This window comes from Microtus ochrogaster, chromosome 21, assembly GCF_000317375.1.
Source record: "Microtus ochrogaster isolate Prairie Vole_2 chromosome 21, MicOch1.0, whole genome shotgun sequence".
In the NCBI taxonomy this organism is placed as follows: Eukaryota; Metazoa; Chordata; class Mammalia; order Rodentia; family Cricetidae; genus Microtus; species Microtus ochrogaster.
Window position 1 is genome coordinate 35580391 of NC_022022.1, and position 22101 is coordinate 35602491.

Sequence of the window (22101 nt, forward strand, 5' to 3'; positions counted from 1 at the left end):
AGGGCAGGGCACCCTGACTGCTCTTTGGACTGGAGAGGGAGGGGGAGAAGAGTGGGAGGAGGGGGAGGGAGGTGGGAGGCTGGGAGGAGGCGGAAACTTGTTTTTTTTTTCCTTTTCTCAATAAAAAAAAAGAAAATAATGAAAAATTAAATATCATTGAGATTTTTAGCCAAAAAAAAAAAAAATCCCCAAACCCAAAAAAATCAGTCTTAAAACTTTAAAAAAAAAAAATCCCTAAAACATTTTGAGACACCCCTCACACACCCCAGAGGCATTGATCTAGATGCCTTCCCCCCCCACACCTAAGACACTAAGAATCTCAGGGGATCAAATAGTTCTGCAGAATACAAAAATGTCCTGCTCTCAGTAGGATGTCTTCTGCAGTGCTTGATGGAAAGACAACAGGAAAATGACATCATTTTAAAAGCACCAGCACTGACATCACGAACCTGTTGGTAAACTATCCCTGTGACAACAATCTACAAATCTAACATCATTTCTAAGAATTAATCTTCATTATAGCCAACAAGACAGGGAAATAAAAATTCATATGTGCCAGCACTGAAATCAGTAACCCAGGGGCATATTATACATAGTATTAATAATCCACAATTTAATTTAGTTTCTTTCTAAGAATTAATTTTCCTATGACAAACAGAAAGGTGACAGTATGCCATCATTTGAATTCTGATGACAAAAATTCATAGTATATCCCTACCTAATGAAGAAAAATAAATCCATACCCAAACATTACGTTACAGCAATATTATGGACTCTTGTGTTGTATATCCTACAATATAAGTTGAAGAGGAATTCTGATGGCTTTTGTTAGATTTTGCCATAAAATTGGCATAAATCCATCAATTTAAATAAGCGAATTTTTTAAATTATTTCTTAAATAATGGTCACTGAATTCCAGGAAAGATTATCTTTCTCAAACTAGTTTTTCTTAATAGCTTTGAGACTGAATGTTTTGAGTGGAATTAACCACCTGCAAGCTTAGCTCCTGAATTTGTGAACAGATTAATATTTAATGAATCATCAGATTACAGAATTCAAATGTATGAGGCACTATAGCACTGATTTAGGAATTGGATGGCCCATAGGCCTGATGCTTAATTTGTATCCTCGGATGGTGCAGAATATTTCACTCATTTTTTTGAAGAAAGAATTTGCTATTTACAATTTGCCAGGCAGCACTCTGTGGTTCAGACATACTGTTAAAATCAAGACACTCCCTGACTAATTAATTCATCGCTATAGCCTTTCTAACAACGCAAACCTAGCAGCAAAATTCTCAAAACACTACACCAACAAGCCATTACTTATCAAATATATCACCTAGATCTGGTGTGACGTCTCCATCTGAAGCTTGGGAAGTATCTGCTATGGTATCCAAGGCTTAAGTCAAAGACAGCAGTTTCCACAAAGGCTGAAAGCTAACCACACACATGGAGTACAAGATATGTTACTCTTACAACATAAAGTAAGCACAATGCACATCTCAGCTTGGATGCAGCAGAAGAACGCCAAACAGAACCTTCTTCTTCACTACTTCTTTGTCCTTTCTTACTTCTTCTTGTCCAAGTACCAACTGTACCACTCTAGAAGTGAGCAGTCACCAATCTCTCCTTACTATCTTCAAGAACACTGTGTGCCCCTATAAAAAGCGTGTGTAGGACCTGAGAACCAGGCCTGTCCCAGTACGTTCCCTCATGCAACTTAGCACAAAGAGCTGGCCTGGGAGGCTTCTCTGCATGGGGTGGGCTCTCATCTGTGAAGCTTATTCATGTGGGTCTCTCAGTACTCACCAGTACCTGTAAGTCAGCCAAGGAAGCAAATGTCCATGTTTTCTCAAAGGAAAATCAGATAAAAATGACTTTATCCAAAATAAAATCAGCTGGAGGAAATACACTGGGAATTGGCCTCTCAGCGCTCAAAAAAAAAAAATTAACTATAAAAACAAAAGTCTTCTTTTACATACTCGAACTGGACAGATATACAGTCACTGTTTCAGGGGAAAATAACCTTTAAAATTCGCAGTCAGTAAGTCTGTTCCTCTCCCTTGTGTATCATCCTAAGTCACTGTGAACACCGTACAAAGTTTTGTTTATCTGACGACATTCCATAAATCAGCACAAGACAAAGACATTTTTAAAGTATCAATAATTTTGAGTATACTAAAATATTACTTTTAAGACCTTCGAAATTGTTTTAAATTGCCTCCCAAGAGTTCTGTCAAAACCGCTTTCTCCTTCTATCTGAAACGTACTTATTCCTTTCCACGGGAGAAAGGGTTACTAACTCAAACCATGTTAATTATTAAGAAACTCCTCTCAGAGATTTTAGTTCTTCCTCCAAGTAGTATTTCATTATAGCATTTTTGTACAAATGCTTATAACCCTGTCTGAGTTATAAAAGTCTATATTTAAGATATAGTAAATGAAAGACAGATGTGTAAAGCATTGGGTTCACAATGAAGTTGTAAATACTGCTAGCACTATAAATTTTGTGATTCAATTTAGTCTATTTATGCAATAAGGGTATTTAAACAGCTGGCAATGGACCAAAAATAACTGTCATTATGCCAATATTAATTTTAAATCATTATTAATTATAAGCAGCATAGGTACTGTTATATCAAAGTTCATAAAGGCTAGATGAAGTATGCATGCTTAGGATGAGAAAAATGACTCATTCAAACACATGCCAAGTCATTCTCTCCTGGATTAGTCATGCTGTGACTTACTGATATAATTCAGAATTTATTCACCTGTGAACAGGGACAAAGCAAGTCTCGCCAATGCTCTGAATTAAAGGGTGACTGAATCCTGGATTTCTAACGATATTCCTCTCACTTACTGTAGCTCCAAGAGCTATTCTAAGAAACAAGATAAACAAGCTTCATATGAATCAAGTCACCTCCCAAGGAGTAGGGGCTCTTAAGTTCACTCCCTTGAAAGTTCAACCAGTACTAGGTTGTTTTTTTTTTTTTTAAGTCAATATGAATGATTCCCAGTACAAAGGACATCAAAACATTAAAGGAAGGGAAAGTGAACCCAAACAAAACTGTCAGAGGGCACTTAAGTGTACATACCTTGTTGCATTATTACTTATGAATAAACACATATTTTATTTTTAAAAGAGGCAGTTAGACAGCCTTTAATGTGTCACCGTCACACCTACACGAGGCGATTTCAGTTAAAGATGGAAGGCACAGAGATGGTGCTGGGACCAGTTACAGCCCTTAAGGAGAGCAAGCTAACACTGTGCAAATGCACTCAATCATGCTTGCACACAGGCAAGTCATCCATCTGTGCACTTCCAAAAACACACCCCATCATTAAGTGACCATGCCTGTAGCACACTTGCTGAAATAGAAATTGTGTCTTATCAACATAACAACACTGAGCAAAGTGAGCTTGGCTACATCCTGGTGTCCAGGTTTAGTACAAACTCGCATTTTATTGGAAAGGTATCTAACTGTTCTGGCCACTGTCTAGAAAAGCAAGTCAGTTGTGTTATCAATAGTCTCACGACTTGGGAGGCCCACACATTAAGACTACCCTCTAGATGACTAGTGGGCAATCAGATTTATTTAAAGCTAGAGAATTTATCTAAAAATAATTTGTCTTATACACACACACACACACACACACATATATACATATATATATATATATATATATATATATATAATAGTTCTTAACTATGTAGCATGACAGACCACGTAAGACTTTAGGGTGTATAGCATATGTGCCAAAAAAAAGAAAGAAAAAGAAAGAAAGAAAGATAGGAAAGAAGAAGGGAGGGAGCAAGGAAAAAAGAAGAAAGAAGCAGGGAGGATGAGATTGAGATTCTCTGATTATTATCTTATGGGCTGAATTGTATAGATTTTTAAAGCTAATTTTCAAGGTGGAAATTTGAAAAAGAATTTGCTCTTGAGGAAGGGTACAGACTTGGCAAACTGCACCTGGCAATAGGACTAGAGATTCAGACACTGAAAGTTTCTGTTAAAACTTGATAAATGTCCAGGTAACTCCCCTGGTGCATCAACCTTGCTGGCAGATATGACCCCAGGAAAGGGAGGAACAGTTAGAAGACAGGATTCTATTACTGGAAACACTTTAGGGCTTTAGTGCCTAAGCAAACATACAGGACAACCTTAAAACAAAAGCTAATCACAGTGGGAAACATTTCCATTTTCCACTTTGCAGAAACTGCACTTCAGGCACAAATATAATAGAAGAGTTATGGGTACTGGGTAACACCCCATGGCTCGTGGTCCACAAAGCAATCAACAGCAGCAGGAAACCCTTGAGCATCTTAGTTGACTACAATGATTCTAAGTATCATCACTTCCCAGCTTAGGAAGCATGCCTGGCAGCAAGGAGACACTAAGGATGAAGGTCACTGAAGAACCACAGCATGGAGGCAAAGAAAACAATAGAAACCTGGGAGAATACCAGTGCTGGCCCTGGGAGTTGGGAGGATCACCTGGCAGCAATTCAGGAGATGCAGAGGCAGGCAGGGCCTAAGCTTAGGAAATGAGAAAGCCTTCTGAGGGTTCCCAGAAACTGTGTTGTGAAAAAGAAGTCCGAAAAGGCAGACTCAAGAGTCCAGCATCTGGACTCATGATAGCTAAAGAGCTCAAGGAATCTGAATCCATGAAGAATCAAACCTGAAGAGGCGTGGGCACAATCTTACCACACTCCTACAAGGACAAGGTAATTAACAAAACAAAAATGGATCATATGGACAGCTGGCAAAATACACATAAACTATACGAAATCAGCTTCCAAGCACTCACACGAAAACAAACGGCATATTGAGAAAATTTAGCTTGAAATGTAAAGACTTTTGCAGAAAGGTAGAGTTAAAACATTTTCTCTAAATGTTTTTTATTTATTTGCATTCAGGACTCACGGAACAAGCGGTATTGGTTGGTGATGGCCTGTATGGATGAGGCATTACAGCAGAAGCAGAGATCGGGATTTCGACACAGTTTATAAAAGTTTGCACATCTCACTATCCGTAATTCACCACCACAGGCTCTGAGGCCTTCAGGATTTTGTTTGAACTGCCCTGTGTTCCTTACAAACTCTTTGTTTGCATAATACACAGCTTATGCAGATCTTTAAGGAATTACTAGTTCTACCTTACTTTCCATTACCGTCTCTATAATAGTTCTGTGGCTCTCACCAAAGAAAACTCCCACCAGATTCCCCAGTGTCTGTGCAGGTGTCCTCCCACTAGAACCACGACATTCTTTTCTCACTTTGCAGAAACAGTATTAGGTAACATTCCCAGAGGGTTTTTTTTATTTTATGATTTGCTCATTGGCTACTCATTGTTTTACTGTGTATCTTAACATAATTGAATCTTTACTTCTTCACAGTTTCATATACTGTAATTAAGATCACCAAAATTTAGAACTAGCCAGTCAGGTCAAAACACATAGATTTTTGTTTTGACCCTATCTTATCTCTTGCACTGTAACTCTCTCATGCATGAAATTCATGCACATGCTCACTTCAAAGTATTTGGGTCAGCGAGGTCAAGAGAAATACCTAGTGTGAAAATGATTTTTACAATTACAAACCTTCCAAAAAAAGCCACAATGTATAAGCATGTTAAAGTATTTCTTCTAAAATAGAGGACATGCCCGGGAAAATCAACAGAGCATTTCTTTATTGTGAACTGCATTTTTATTTCTTCCACACCTAAGTTGTTTCCATAAAGGGTAAAGGTTAATAAGCTGGATGCGGAAATAAAATTTATTTTTAATATCATTTCCTGACCCATGTAATTTCAAATATATTCCTGAAAAGCAGAACAGGGGAGAGGCTACACTACAGGAAACCTATCTTTCTTTGTTTTTGTTTTCTTTTTCTTTTTTTTGGTATATCGAGACAAGGATTCTCTGTAGCTTTGGAGCCTGTCCTGGAACTAGTTCTTGTAGACCAGGCTGGCCTCGAACTCACAGAGATCCACCTGTCTCTGCCTCCCAAGTGCTGGGATTAAAGGACTGTGTCACCACTGCCCGGCTGAAACCTCCTATCTGAATAACCAAATACATCTATTTTTATGTTGATGTACTATAAAAAACGATGCAATATTAGTGTGTTATCATTAATATAAAAGACTAATAGAATCTAAGTGAAATTTTTAAAAAGCAAAAATCTCTAGATAGAATATAGGGTTTTAACTAGCTCAAAAACAGAATATTCTGCCAGAGCATGCTTTCCTGAAAGGTTTTCATCTGGCTGTACAAAAGTTACAAAAGTAGAAAAGTATTGAATAAAATTAGAATAATCTACCTAAATCGAGATTTACTCATCCTATGGTGACTATAGACAAGGCCTTGTCCTTCTTGTAGAGACCAGAACTGGGATGTCTGGTTTGAGCATATCCCTCATCTTGAAGCCTCTGTACTGCTTCGTGGCTTCCTCAGAATTTAGCACGTTTAAGAGTAGAAAAGTTGAAAGTGCATAAACTCACATATCAAACTATGGTGTCTCAAGTCAGAAAGAGCTGGATTTCATACTTCCTGCATGTACTTGGCAAGCTGTCTCATCCTAAGCCCTGTTGTTTAGCCTTCTTGGACTTCTATTTACTCATTTTTAGAAGAGAGATTACTATAAAGACCTTTCTCTATAATTAACACGTATATGTGTATTAAATAAAGCAATTATCCTATATAAAACTATCTATGGCATAATGCTGATCAAGGCGCTATTAATTACAAAATAAGAGAATACATAACTTAATCTCGATTTAGGTAGATTATTCTAATTTTATTCAATACTTTTCTACTTTTGTAACTTTTGTACAGCTAAATGAAAGCAAAGTGAAAGATAGCAACTGTGTTTTATCTTCCTATCATAAAAATTATTCTAACTTTTGGATATTTAATATCCAATGTGAAAATCAAGAATAGTATCTCTAAATTACATAAAAGAAAAGTTTTCTGATATAAGGAAAGAGAAAATTGAAAGTGAAAGATATAGAAAAAGTTAAACTTAAAAGAAAAATTTAGAGGGCTAGGGATGTGGGCGTTGGTAGAGTGCTTGCCTGGCATGCATAAAACCTTGGGTTCTAACCTGAACATAGGGTCCACCACCATGGCAGTATATGTCTGTAGCCCCATCATATAGGAAATGAAAGCAGAAAAATTTAATTGTAGCTATTATTCATTCATAATTTCCCATAAAGATAATATTTCTGTAAATAGCTAATGTAAGCACTGCTTTAACATAAAGCACTATGCCTATATGCTCCAGCCTATAGTATTTTCAAGAGCCAAGTCAAGTTGAGTCTAACACAACCACTCTAACATGTTCTAATGCTTAAGCCTCATTCAACAAGAAACATACTTTTAGTCCATACTTAGGCCTTACTCAACCTTGACGGGGGTGGGGGAGGAGGGGAGAAAGGGGGAAACTGTAGTTGGTATATAAAATTAATAAAAAATAAAATTAAAAAATAAAAGTACAAACACAAATGCAATACAAACTGAAAGGTAGCACAAAGATTTAAAACTTCACTGCAGGATTATGAAGTAAAGATGGCTTCATAAAGATAGTGGAACTAGGTAATGATCCAGTAGAGGTACAAAAAAAACTTGATTAATAAAGTCCTTCTGGACCACAGAGTCTGTGAATAAATTCAATGTTACTATTTCTGAATATAAAAGAGCTTGCCATGCTTCAATGGAGATGAAGAAAATTTTAATTACCTCTGAAAATAAAGATATTCAAGGAGATATTTTTATTTCAAAACAGATAAGTTGAAATTTTAAAGTAATAAAGAGCACATGAATACAGTTGCTGAGAAAGGGTCTCCAAAGACCACTTAGACTCAGGATTATCTGATTTCATCTAAAAAAAAAAAAACAAAACTCAAGTACTGTAAATGAAAAAGAGAAATACAACTTCTTCAAAAGCATAAAGAGATACATAAAGAAAAAAGTAACTACCAATAAGCCCCTGGAATTCAAGATCAATAGCAATGAAGATATAAATAAAATTAAATAACACTTTTATGATATTAAAACAGATTTTAAGAAGAATTGTAAGTATCTTCAGGACACAATTTTCAGTGGGTAATTTGAACCCAGAGCAAAAGGCAGCAATTCAATGGAGTATGTTTCCTTAAAGGTCTTGAAACTTTCCCCAGGAATCTGGGAGGTATGGGAAGGAGGTCACTTTGATTCTGGTAAAGGAAGGGTGATAGCAGAATGCAGAGAGTCACAGGTTGAGGCTGGACTTAACTTTTAGTTATTCACGAAACAACTTCTCCATAGACTAGTATAGCAACACAAACATGTAATGCCAAGGCCAAGGCTACACAGGGAAACCCTTAATAGTAAAACCCTATTGATGAAGATGCCATGTGATTGATTGAGTCATAGAATATGATAAAATCAGGCTGGAAAGATTTGAAAGCTTTACCTCTAGTGATTAGTTTTACTGCGCCTGAAGGTGATACGCAAGCTACTGAAAGAGAAAGCAATCACCAGTCCTGAACCCTGAAAGCTGAAATAATGACCGGCATGAAAAGACGTGCCCACTTAGGTAACATGAGCGTCATGTGACTAACCAACTGTTTCCTGATTGGACTCAAGTTCTGCTGTACAGGATAAAAGTTGAGCCTGGAGGCAGGAGAGGGCCCGGAGCTGCTGGGCAGGAGCGGCGGCGCCGCCATGTCCGACAGCGAGAAGCTCAACCTGGACTCCATCATCTGGCGCCTGCTGGAAAGAATGTGCAACTAACAGAGAACGAGATCCTTGGTCTGTGCCTCAAATCCCGGGAGATTTTCCTGAGCCAGCCTATTCTTCTGGAGCTTGAGGCGCCTCTCAAGATCTGCGGTGACATCCATGGCCAGTACTATGACCTTCTACGGCTGTTTGAATATGGTGGCTTCCCCCCAGAGAGCAACTATCTTTTCTTGGGGGACTATGTGGACCGTGGCAAGCAGTCTTTGGAGACCATCTGCCTGCTGCTGGCCTATAAGATCAAATACCCTGAGAATTTCTTTCTGATCCGTGGGAACCACGAGTGTGCCAGCATCAACCACATCTATGGCTTCTATGATAAATACAAGAGACGCTACAACATCAAACTGTAGAAAACGTTCACCGACTGCTTCAACTGCTTGCCCGTTGCAGCCATTGTAGACGAGAAGATCTTCTGCTGCCACGGAGGCCTGTCTCCAGACTTGCAGTCCATGGAACAGATCAGGCGTATTATGCGGCCCACAGACGTGCCTGACCAGGGCCTCCCGTGTGATCTGCTGTGGTCTGACCCTGACAAGGATGTTCAAGGCTGGGGCGAGAATGACCGTGGTGTCTCCTTCACCTTTGGGGCTGAGGTGGTGGCCAAGTTCCTGCACAAGCATGATTTGGACCTCATCTGCCGGGCGCACCAGGTTGTAGAAGATGGCTATGAGTTCTTTGCCAAGAGGCAGTTGGTGACACTCTTCTCTGCTCCCAACTACTGTGGCGAGTTTGACAATGCCGGTGCCATGATGAGTGTGGATGAGACTCTTATGTGCTCCTTCCAGATCCTCAAGCCCGCTGACAAGAACAAGGGGAAGTATGGGCAGTTCAGTGGCCTGAACCCTGGAGGCCGTCCCATCACCCCACCCTGCAATTCTGCCAAAGCCAAGAAATAGCCTCCATGTGTTGCCCTTTTGCCCCAGACGATGGATTATTTGTACAGAAATCATGCTGCCAAGGGTCACGGTCCCCTCAGGCCCACCCATCATGGGGAACACACAGCATTAAGTGTCTTTTCCTTTCTTTTTTTAATGAATCAATAGCAGCGTCTAGTCCCCCAGAGTTCCCTCCCACCAGCACCTGTGGTGGCTGCAGTGGAAGCCTGGGGCCAAGGCTGCAGCTCAGGGCAATGGCAGACCAGATTGTGGGTCTCCAGCCTTGCACGGCTGGCAGCTGGATCCTGGGGCAGCCCATCTGGTCTCTTGAATAAAGGTCAAAGCTGGATTCTCAAAAATCTCAAAAAAAAAAAAAAGTTGAGCCTGGCACCAATATTAGGATTGAAAACCTAGGTCATAAGCACTATAAAAACACCTTAAAAAAACTTGCAATGACTTATTATTATATCCACAGATCAGTAAATCTCTCATTCCTCATCTGAAAAGTTTCTATTTACAATAGAAGGTTACCAATGCAGTGTCCCATACTGGCCAGTGGTCAAAGGCAAACTACTGCAGAAGGGTCAGAACTTAAAGAATATATAAACCTCACCCCTTCTCCCAAGACTTGGAAATCACTGCTGCAGAGAAAGTGGAAAGAGTGTAAGAGCCTGAAATGCTAGATAGCTATGAAGAAATATTATTTTCTGGACACAATAGGGCAACTGTCCATATGAACTCATAGAACTGCGGCAGAATGCACAACCTCTGTACAAGCCCAAGCCAGACCAAATCCTAGCATGGAGAGTGGAGCTGGGCACACTATCCCACCCGAAATTTGACCTATTGGCAGCTATTCGCTTCTGAGAGAGGAAGACAAGAGTTTTCTTTTTTTTTCTATTTAATAATTGATTAAGGGGTGCAATAGAAAAACAGATATGAATACAGAACAAGGTAAACACCTCTGTTCATCGAGCTGCCACCCTCCTATTGTTCCACAAATCACTGACAGAAATGAATAATGAAAGACAGGACAGAAACGAATGAAACAGAAACAAAACAAAAAATTCACTAAGAATGAATGAAAGAGTTGGTTCTCTTAAAGATAAACAAGGTTGACAAATCCTTAGCCAAACTAATCAAAAAAGACCACCCAAAGTAATAAAATTAGAAATGAAAAGAATTACAAGACATATCAAATCAACATAATTCAGAAAAATTTGAACATACCTTTCAAACTTATATTTCACAAACTTGGAAAAAGAAAATGAAATTGATGCCTTTCTCAATGCTTAGGACCTCATAAAGTTAAGCCAAGATGAGAACATTTAAATAAATCTATAACAATCAATTATAATGAAACTTTTTTTCAATATGTCCTAGTTAAAAGTACAGGCCAAATGGATTCACAGGTGACTCTACCAGTCCCTTGAAGAATTAATAGCAATAATTCTCAACTACTTCATGAAATAGAAAAGGAATGCTGTTTAACTCATTGATGGATGCAGAAATTTTTAAAGAAAATTTTCTTTCAAATTCTAGATAGAATTCAGTTTAATCTAAAAAATATGTTTATTTTATTTTATTCAAATCTACCTGCTGGACATTCAAAAACAAAACAACTTCAGGACAAAATTATAAATAACTTAGCCATTCACTCTCTAGATTTCTTAAGCTACAATCAAAATATATAATTTTCATTACTTTTGTTTTAAGTTTAGTCACCATATTTTCAAGAAAAATGATTGTAGGGTGTAAATATGACTGTACTACCAAGATAAATAGGAAAACCAGAAGAGAAAGTAAGAGAATATGATTCAGAAAATATTTTAAGGTTATTATGATTGGTAAAGTACTTTAGCTCATGTGAGGACAGAAACTGAAAGATTCAACTTTCAGGATTTAAGAAATAACACGAAGGAGTCTAATATAGTATAAAACATACATAAACAAATTAATCTTAAAATATAATATATGGAATAAATATGGAATGAGTAAATCAATCCAATAAAGGTCATATGCTGCCTTTAATCTTTAAAAATGTCTTTTCTTTGTGAATTACTTTTTAATTATATACTTTAAAACTATGTTTGTCAAGTTTTGTTACCCACTGCTCACACATTTGCCAATCTCTAACATAAAAGAATTCCATTTAAAAGTTAATATATTCTCCTTTTCTTATCGCATGCCATGCATACTTACTGGAAAATAATCACTGGTGAGGAAAACCGCTAAAGAAATGAAGTAGTAAAGCAGACTACCGATTTAGTAAAAACCCTCATGCTGCATTTCAACCACAAAGTTCTCTGACCTCTTCTCAGAGGCAGAGGAGCAGGACTGGGGTTTGGTCTTGGATAATCTTTGAGACTATATTGAATCAGGCTCGTGTTTCTGTCTTTGCTGGATAATGGGAAGTAGGTCCATGTCTATTCCCATGACCAAAGCAACCTCTATTGTCCCAGGTGTCTCATATTATTTGATATAGGAGAAAGATCTACAAAATTTGTACCAGTAAACTTTCTGAAATGGTACCTGTTCCAATTTCAAATGGGCCACAGGACCGTTGTGTGGAAAAAAAAAATACATTTTAAAAAATTTTATTCTGACTATGGTCTCTTTTAAGCAATTAAAAAGTCACTACATTTTCCTATGAAAATACCAGTATTGTTTTCATTCCTCAGAAAGATACAAGTCAAGGTTAAGCAAACAAGAGTCCTACTCAATGTCTGGAAGAGGTTTTTAAGCCCTAAATAGGAGTGAACCCAGTGGCAGAACACACCAAAGAGTAAAACCACTCTGAACAGGAAAACCCAATGTTCTAAATAGTCCATGGAACTTTATGTTTGTCAGTGGTATAGGAAATAGCTCAGATAGCAAGCACTTTATACATTCTGCGTAAACAAAATAGAATTAAAAACAAAATAATTTTTAATTTTATTGAATTTTAGAGCTTAAAGGCGTAAACCAAACAGAATTAAAAGCAAAATAATTTTTATTTTTATTGAATTTCAGAGCTTAAAGAAACAGCTGTTATTTCTCAACATTCTTAAACACTGACTTCCTTTTCTTTCAACATTTCTATTTTGAGAAGAGAATTCGCCTTTGGACTTAAACAGAGGATCACCTTTCATGGTTGGGAATTCTTCAGCCATGCTTCTGTGTCTTTTCCTTAAGTGTCTGTCTCTGTAAGAGTAAGTATGACTGAAGGAATACCTTTACTGGGCTCACTGGGAGCAACTCCATTCTGCAATTCTAATTTTCTGACTCATAAAGACGGACCTATTCTCCTGAAGCTTTCTCTGGGCCTTTGGGAGATGAGACAATGTTCACAGAGGTAATCATTTACTGTATCACAGCATTCAGTGCTGTAGCAGCCATTTATTGATTATATTGACAGATTTGATGAGGACGACTGAGCCAATATTGGGTGCATATTCTTGATTTATATTTCGTAGCCAATGTCATTTTGTTCAATGAATATCTACTTGCTTGGTATGTCCCTATAAATGATCGTATATAATCATTTTTTTCTCTTCCCTACTCTCTCTCTCTCCCATGTGTAATTGATGCCAGAAAAAGTACAGTATTGTTACTGCCTTTAAAGTATTTATTCCTTTTTCAAAAACTTTCTATCTCTTCAACTAATGAATGTTTTTAAAAGTATTAATATAAGAGGCCTATATAAAAAGTCTGTGTAAAATAAATACATTTTATTTCCTCTAATCGTGAAATATTTGTTATATTACAAGCATTGGAAAAGTAAATAAGAATAAATTTTAAGTTCCAGACACAAGGCATTTGGTCTCATTGTAGACACAAACATTGTAATCTAAGGTTCTTCAAGTGTGGGACCAAGGTTGATATGGAAGGCTAAGGTGACCCACGAGATCCCTAGAAAGGATGCAGCTGCTGAGACTAAACCTGGGAGAGGACTTTCGTGATGGAGTGGTAGTCCAAGCAATTCTTGAGAGAAACAACACAGGGTAGACCATTTTAAAAAGCACCAAACTTGTCACTGGAACAAAAAACAGTAACATTCCAGAAGGAACAGCAGAAAGTGAGCATAGAACAAAAGTGTGAGCAAGATCAGAAAAACTCACAATTCTAAGAAAGCTATCTTTTCCAAGGACATTGGAAGGCCAGGGATGGGAGGAGATTTGTTGGAATGTGTTGTGTTTATCAAAGTGAGGACTTATGCTTCCAAGGTAGCATGACAGAGGGATGTACAGCACAGAAAACAAGACTCGGGGAGCTAGGGCCATTAAGAACTCACTATTAACATGTGCTTAGTTTATTATTGCTTTAATAGATGCTTAAAGCACAATGCAAAAGGCTCCACATATTTTTATGTGTTATGATATGCCTATATAAAATAGTATTTAGAAACATGATAAATGATACTTAGAAATATGATCAGCATAATTGGTCAAAATAATATTGAGAACATCTCTCACATTTTAAAATACCCAACCTATCTTCAACAGAATTATATCCCACTTTTGGCATTATAATTTCTATTCTTTTCTCTTAAACTCTGCCTTATTTTTGCCACAGTGTCTTATTTGCCCTGTTTTCCTTCCATAAAGATTCAACAGGGCACTTCAGAAACAAAGCTCTAAGGAGGAATGAAAAGAACATTTATAAGAAAGGGATTAAAACAAAGATGCATTCATGGAATATAAAAACAAAGCAGGATAGTGAATGAAGAAGAAATTACAATATTCACCGTGCAGCAAAGAAAAATTTATTGATGGACTTAATCAGCTGGTTTCAATTTGTCCATTCTAGACCAATCATTATGCATTTTCAAACAGAACAGTGTTTAAAACATAAAAAAAACCTAGTTATAAGCTGAAAGGCAAATTTTCAAACAAATACAAAAAGAGTTAGATTATAAGAATATAACAAGCATTAAATGTTAACATGAATTTTAGGACCAAATATCAACCTTAAAATTAATAAAGGATTATTCAACTGGGTCCTGATAGTGTAGGCATTAACACCAACAATTAACAAACATATCTCATGAAACTAAAGAGCTTGTGCAAAGCAAAGGACACCATCAATCAAGAGGTGGCCTAGAGAATGGGAAAAATCCTGTACCAGTGATAATTCTGACAGAGGGTTAGTGTCTAAAATATACAAAAAAAAATCTAAACACCGCACAAGGAATAGAACTTAACAGAGAGTTCTCAAAAGAATAAACATAAATAGCTAAGAAATATTTTAAATGTTCATCCTTCCCAATCAGGAAAATGCAAAGTAAAATATTTGAGATTTCACCTTCCTCCAGTCTGAATGGTTAAGAGATAGAAAGAAAAAGAAAGAAAGAAAGAAAGAAAGAAAGAAAGAAAGAAAGAAAGAGAAGAACACTGGGGTGGATGTGGGGAAAGGGAGCACCTATTCACTGTTAGTGTTGATCTAAACTGGTACAGCCATGACAGAAATCAGTATAGAAGTTCCTCAAAAAGCAAGGAAGACATCGGTCACATGATAACAGGTGCACGACTCTTGGGTATGTTCCCAACAGACTCTTTGTCCTCCTATAGAGACATCTGCTCATTCATCCTTCAGAGCTGCTTTCATCACAATATGTAGAATATGGAAACAGCCTATATGTCTCCCAACTGCTGTTTTATAAACCTTTTTAAAAATATGCATATGGCCAGGTGATGGTGGCACAAGCCTATAATCCCAGAAGTCAATTGAGGGGCAGAAGCAGACAGATCTCCGAGCTGGAGGCCAGCCGGATCTACAGAGCAAGTTCCAGGACAGCCAGGGCTACACAGTTCTCTAGTAAAACAAACAAAACCCAACATTAGGCAGCCTCTAGAGGCCATAATGACTGACACCTGCAGTCTCCCCTAGGAAGCTGAGATGGAGATCAGTGCAGCCTGAACAACAGCAGTGAAAACTACATACAAAAACCCAGTCCCAGTAACACTCCCCCAAATTCCATCCATCCATCAATCAAAGCAATTCTCCGTAAATTCTGACCTAATTCGAAGATGCTTATGTTTCATTTAGGGCGATTCTGGCTGCTGTTTTGATATGGCCCATTACATTTCAAAAGGAGTTGCTTCCTGTGCAAATCTGTGTCACATATTAGCTCTTCCTTGTATCTCTACTGACATTATTTAAACCCTATTTTGTTTCAACATTAATATCTATAACAATAGTACTGAAAATTCACTGGAACTCAAACCATCACCTGTAACATAGCCTACAAAGTTTAAATAGCATGCAAGGATTTGTAGCTCCACAATCTAAAGATCAAACCAGTAACTTTGCACTGTATCCACTATATTGCTAAGCAATTTTCATGTACTTAATGCCATAGTTCTAGTGAAACAGAATACTGACTCTCCAAACCACCATACGGTAGATAAAAACATAAAAGTATGCACATTTCAAAAGTGTTCTAAACAGGAAAGTGCACAGAATGATTTCTGTGCTTTTCAGCCTTGTTGCTTTTAGTACGATCAGAGATAAGCGTAACTGAGCATACCAGAGCGATACATGCACACGGAAGCTTTTAACCCACTACCTGCAGTAACAGGAAAACACTGAGCAATGGATAGCTGTTGATGCTGACGGATTTCATATTAATAAAGAGGACACAGCTCATAAAAACCCAACAGCAAGTCATCTGGGCAAGCAGGGATTATCTCCTAACTGCTTGTCTTTAATACTTTGCATAATGAACACTATTCTTGTCACTCCAGGTTCATTCCTTCCAAAGGTAACAGTAACTGTTTCAGTGGACAGCCCAGTGAAGTTTTGTTTTATCAAAAAGACCCTATGTTACCCACATTCTCTGTTTCCACATTCTGGTACTGTCTAGTAAGTACATCTCTATGAGTTTACATGCGTTTTCTATATTCCATCTTTAGACCACAAAACGTAACTAAGACTAATAATGCCTTAATATTATAAAAAGTTAAATAGAAAGTTACCAACTGGCAAACTTCAGTCTGGTAGAAATGAGAGAGCATGAAATCAGTGTTCAAGCGTGGCTGCCGCCACCCACACTAAGAAAGTCCAGGCATTCTCAGCAGGAGTACAAACCTACACTGCCTCCAAGAACATTCATAAGATCAGGCAGCCCCTCTTCACAGGCTGAACCAAACCCCACAGCCCTTAGCGCACTGATGCATAGCAGCTAACAGGAAGGTGGGCTTTTCAAGTAAAAGCCAGCTTAAACTGGTTGATTTCTTACCTCTTCACGTATGGCCCGGTTGCTCCTTTAACTTTTTGTTTCCTCTCTTGTCATAGCTCAGCGCCAAATGGTTGTGATTCAGCAGAAGTTTGAACCTGAGAAAAAGAAATGGTTTTTTCAGAACAGACATTCAAAATCAAGTTCCCTCCACTGTTGTCTTTCTTGCCTGGCTCTCTGTGTGTGTGTTTCTCCTTGTCCCTGAGCAAGGCAGCTACGTCGTGGTCTATAAATATTGACCCTCACACTTGCTCAGAGCTCTCCTTGCTCATGGCACAGGTCTGTGTTACTGAACACCGTGGTAATACTCCGGCAAGGTTCTCAGCTGCTAGGACAAAGCAGTGGATTGGCTCGCTACCCAGCAGTTCTGTGCTTGCCTGGAAATACCATTTCGCTGCCAGCTTTACAGATGCTACGGGCCTTTCCTGAGCCCCAAATCAAGCACAGAGGAGCAATTATAAGGCTTGTCCGAAGAAATACAGCTTTCCTCAAGCAGGTGGAGAGAAGAGGTCCAGGAGGAGGGGAGGACGAGAAAGGAAATACTGCCTTTGTTCTGTCCAAACAACACCATCACAAACCTTTATAAAATTCCTACCTAAATGCCATTCAATTAAACTTTGCAAAACTTGGCTATACATATTATGAATGACCTAAATCATAAAAAAGCAGTTTTATAATTGTTTTAATATTGCTTCTTATTTTTTTAAAAAAAATAAAAGGCTGCAGGGAATGAGTAATTGGCCACAGAGAGATTTTTTTTAAGACATATGTTCATTTGCAGAATGATAGAAATGCATTGGAATGTATAATATTAAACAGATAAATTATGTATTGGTGAAAGAAACTAAAATGTAATCTAAACATTATGTGAATCAACATGTTAAGTTAACTTGTAGATTTATAATCCGCTCAGTTTGACTTATTTTACTTTGGACTCTTAGATTAAGGATAAACTAAGATTGTAGGTAACATAAATTTCCAATTATCTATATTCCATAGCATTCACAGTACAGATGATTAGAAAATATATCATTCCAGATTTTCCTGCATTTACCAATTATAATCACTTGTGTTTTTTTATTAAATTGTATCTCTTGATTTAATCAAAAATGAAGTAATCTTTGGAAACAATCTGGTCCTGAATCTTTGAGGTCCACCCCATTTAGTCCGTTAGTTTACTCAGGGTCATGAGGCAACACGGTAGCAGAGAACCAAAACCCAAACCACAGTCCTTCCTTCTTAATCAGACACTGGGCAATGTCCACCAGGAAAGTGATTCTCAAAACTCATCTTCAGTCAGCTTCCTGAAAGCCGTACCCATCAGAAAATAGAAGCACAGTCAGGTGTGGTGGCACACCCTTTAATCCCAGCACTCAGGAGGCAGAGAAAGGCAAATCTCTGTGAGTCTGAAGCCAGCTGGAGGAAATAATGAGTTCCAGAACAGCTAAAGCTACAAATTGAGATACTGTTTCAAAACACCAAATCAAAACAAAAATTGATAGGCACAAAATTAGTGTGAAAGAGAAAATTTGTTAAAAGTAAAATGCTGAAAATTGTTACATACGATTAAGTTTCAAACAACTAAAATCAAATCCTCCATGCTGAATTCGTTAATTAGTATTTTCGCTACGTTAACTTGTTGCTGGGAGAGGCTTACAGCTAGATGCTGAAGAAGCAACATTCCCACTCTCAAAGACCTTATAATCTAAGTTAGAGGAGTATTTAACTGCTAGACAGAACATTAGCTAGAAAACGAGGAGGGACTAAGGGAAAAGGAGCAAGCAGAACCCCAGATAGCACTGCCTACAACAGACAGCTTGTCAGACGACACTCCAGGCAACATTACTGAGGCACAAGCAGGGTAGCAAGGTAGAGAAGGGCAGGAAAGGAATGGCACACACAGGCAACTGCAAACAGGTCTTTCTGACTGGGGTGCATGCAGATAAGACAACGAGTTTAGGGAAAATATGCCGCAGAGAAGGAAGTGTGGACTGTGAAAACCATGTTAACAAACTTGGGATTTCTATTTAAAGTAGGCTACAAGCTTCAGATACTTGTCCCACACAAAAAGAATTTTGAAAATTATGTAATCCTCATGCAATCAACAAGTTTATATGTTTAATTCTTAGCAGTAAAATCATGAGTATTTGCAAAAACGGATTTTATACTCTTCTAGAAATAACATTTTAAAAATAAAATTAAGCAATAATACATACACAATCCATTGTAATTTAAAATAATCATTATCTATTTATAAATAAAAAGAAAGGCATTCATTAATGGTTGAAATTTTGTTCAATATTTTATTTCATTGACATTTTAATCACCTTATTTCCTCATAGAATTTTTTTAAAATACACATAGCATTTTTAATACCTTAGATCTCTTCAATAAGATTTAATGCATTGAAGTTTTAGTGATTAAGTATCCCATGATTGTGCACACACAATGACAACATAGTATGATTTAGAATGGATAAGGGTACATGTTTCTTTTGTAAAAGAAATGTTGCCATTAATAAAGCATTGCTCTTAGCAAGATCAATATTCACAGAGTACAAGTAGATGTTGAGAAGGTAGATGCTCCAGCGAAACTATCCATTCAGCTGCTAAGTGAAAAGAACTAGTGTTGAAAGGCTCCACAGCTTGAGGTTCTAGCCATATGCCATTTGAGAACAGGAAACCATTCCAGGGGTTCCAGGCTTTGGGGTGGGGGACAAAGGGCACCAAGGAGGATACTACTTGTGGAAGCATAACCACTTTGAGTGATGAAATAGCAGCATGAAGTCATGCATGTGGCAAATATACAGAATTGTTCAGCCCAGAATGAAGCCCTGGGCTGGAGAGATGGCTCAACCCCTGCTATTCTTGCAGACACACAAGATTTTAAACCACAAAACCCATTTCTGGTGGCTTATAAACATCACCTATAACTCCAGTTCCAGAGGGACCCAACATTGTTGGCCCCTAGAAGTATTAGGACTCATGTGTACAAATCCACATAAACACACACATACATGAACCATTTAAAGTGTTCGTTTTTCAAAAATTAACCCTGTAAAGTATGAAACTAAAATTTAAAAGACAAGCTCTTATGAGTAAATTGGGAGCGGGAGGGTCACGGGAGAGGGGATGTGGGAGAGTGAGGGAAGAGAGAGGAGTCGGGAAAAACGTAAAGCTCAATGAAAACAATTAAAAAAAGGAAGTGTGAAAAAATGAAACCTTTTTTGTGTCTTCTTGAAGTATGTGGCTTAGAGGTGATATTGTTTACTGAGCAATCTTTGTCTAGCAGGAGATTTAGAAATAATCTAACACTAAAAGCAGACCTGAGTCCTTTTGGCATTTTATGATAAAGAAAATAAAGCTAAGTTATTAGGTGTCTTGACAGAAGTCACATAACAAAACAGTCATATAACATATGACTGAACTATAGTACTACACCCCACCTGATATCAATTGTTTAGCAAAGAATTGATGCCACCCTGGTTAGGAAAAACAAGGGACATGTCAGGAAGAACCAAATGAGCCTTCTGAGCTTCTCTCAGAGAATTTTAATATTGAGTACTGAAAAGTAGCAAAAAGAAGGAACTAGCAAAGGAAAGGGTGCCACAAAAGAGCTCGATGCCTTTTCTTCACTTGGCAAATGGGTAAAGAGCCTCTTTTTTTTTTTCATTTTTTTTTATTGAGAAAAGGGAAAAAAAAAGTTTCCACCTCCTCCCAGCCTCCCATTTCCCTCCCCCTCCTCCCACCCTTTTCCTCCCCCCTCCCACTCCTCTCCCCCTCCCTCTCCAGTCCAAAGAGCAGTCAGGGTTCCCTGCCCTGTGGAAAGTCCAAGGTCCTCCCCCCTCCGTCCATGTCTAGGAAGGTGAACATCCAAACTGGCTAGGCTCCCACAAAGCCAGAACATGAAATAGGATCAAAACCCAGTGCCATTGTCCTTGGCTTCTCATCAGCCCTCATGGTTCGCCACGTTTAGAGAGTCCAGTTTAAGGCTGGCTCTGTTTTGGGCAGCTAGGTCTTTGCCAACCTAGGTTACAGGAAAAGGAGCAAGTTCACAATAGGGTGCTGGGAAAAGGGGGTAGTTTTAGTTTTAGACACAATAACTTGGTATGTGTTGAATCCCAGTGAACATGTTCAGTAGATGTTCAAATATGCTGGTCTATGATAGAGAAAAACATCTATTCTTTTGCAATTAAAACCATTAGCATATAGTCTCCATCAGAAGCCATAAAAGTTACACCCAGATCATATATTCATCATCTGAGAGATATCTGTACTGTTTCCTCTTTTTACTCAGTAGAAGCAATAGTATAAATCTGTTTTTCTCCATCAGTGTGCCTTAGACAGTAGCAACTACAACACCCCTCTGTCTCGGCAGCAACTTACTTATCCTCTGGATTTTCCTTACACACCTGTCCCTTAATAAAATTTCCCTTGATAAAATTCTATTTGCATTCCCCTTTTTGTGTGTTCTTCCTATGGGTTCCTTCTCAGCAAACCCATTGCTGCAATACTCCATAAAATGGGAAACTCTTTCTCGACCCAATACGAAACAATTCTAATACTGGCTTAGGTTTACAATGAGCCTTGAAGATAGTAAATGTATAGTACTTGCTGGATCCATGGCTCAACAGACAATGGTCCCCTATATGCTAACATGATCATGAGAGCTCTCAGTGTCACCATGTACAAGGAGAGTCCGTCTAAATTGGTATCTTAAGGAGACCTCTACACACATTGAAAACCTGAGAATGAGAAAGGAGCTCATGATTGGAGTGATAAGGAGGGTGAGGTCAGCAGTGCTAAGTGCTTTAGAAAACCCCAGCATGACAGAAACTGCAGCGAGCTCATCACAGGAAGCAGAAATGTCCATGGCACTGAAACCACTAGCATGTGAAATGTAAAAGCATCAACATGACACATGAATTATCTTTTGAGGAGAAGTTATAAAAGAGAAAACACTGGCACCGTAGCTGTTTTCCCAGGCATGGCAGGTCAGCATGCAAAATTAGACAAGAGAAGGATTATTCTTTCAAAAGCCTTCCCTCCTTGAAACAGGGAGAAGAACGGAATGATGTTTTAAAACAGCACACAAACACAGCAAAGAAACCTGATAGAAGAGAAATTGGGAGGTACCCTACAACAGATGGGCACAGGAGATCGCTTCCTAAGTATATCCCCAGCAGCACAGACATTAAGGGCAACATTGAATAAATGGGACCTACTGAAACT

The 22101-nt window shown here is 38.1% G+C and overlaps 1 protein-coding gene and 1 pseudogene across 5 annotated transcripts in view; one reads left to right on the forward strand and one right to left on the reverse strand.

Annotated features, from left to right (window-relative positions):
- Bmpr1b (bone morphogenetic protein receptor type 1B) overlaps positions 1–22101 on the reverse strand; it is a 296535-nt gene that overhangs the window by 96878 nt on the left and 177556 nt on the right. For 3 of the 5 annotated variants that reach the window (XM_026784078.1, XM_026784079.1, XM_013350044.2), the window contains one exon: positions 16874–16968. The gene's annotated coding sequence lies outside the window, so the exon portion shown is untranslated. Of the gene's footprint in view, positions 1–16873; positions 17171–22101 lie in introns of those variants that run through there. The other 2 variants (XM_005357363.3, XM_013350045.2) reach the window with 1 other exon arrangement.
- LOC101984386 lies at positions 8637–10013 on the forward strand (annotated as a pseudogene).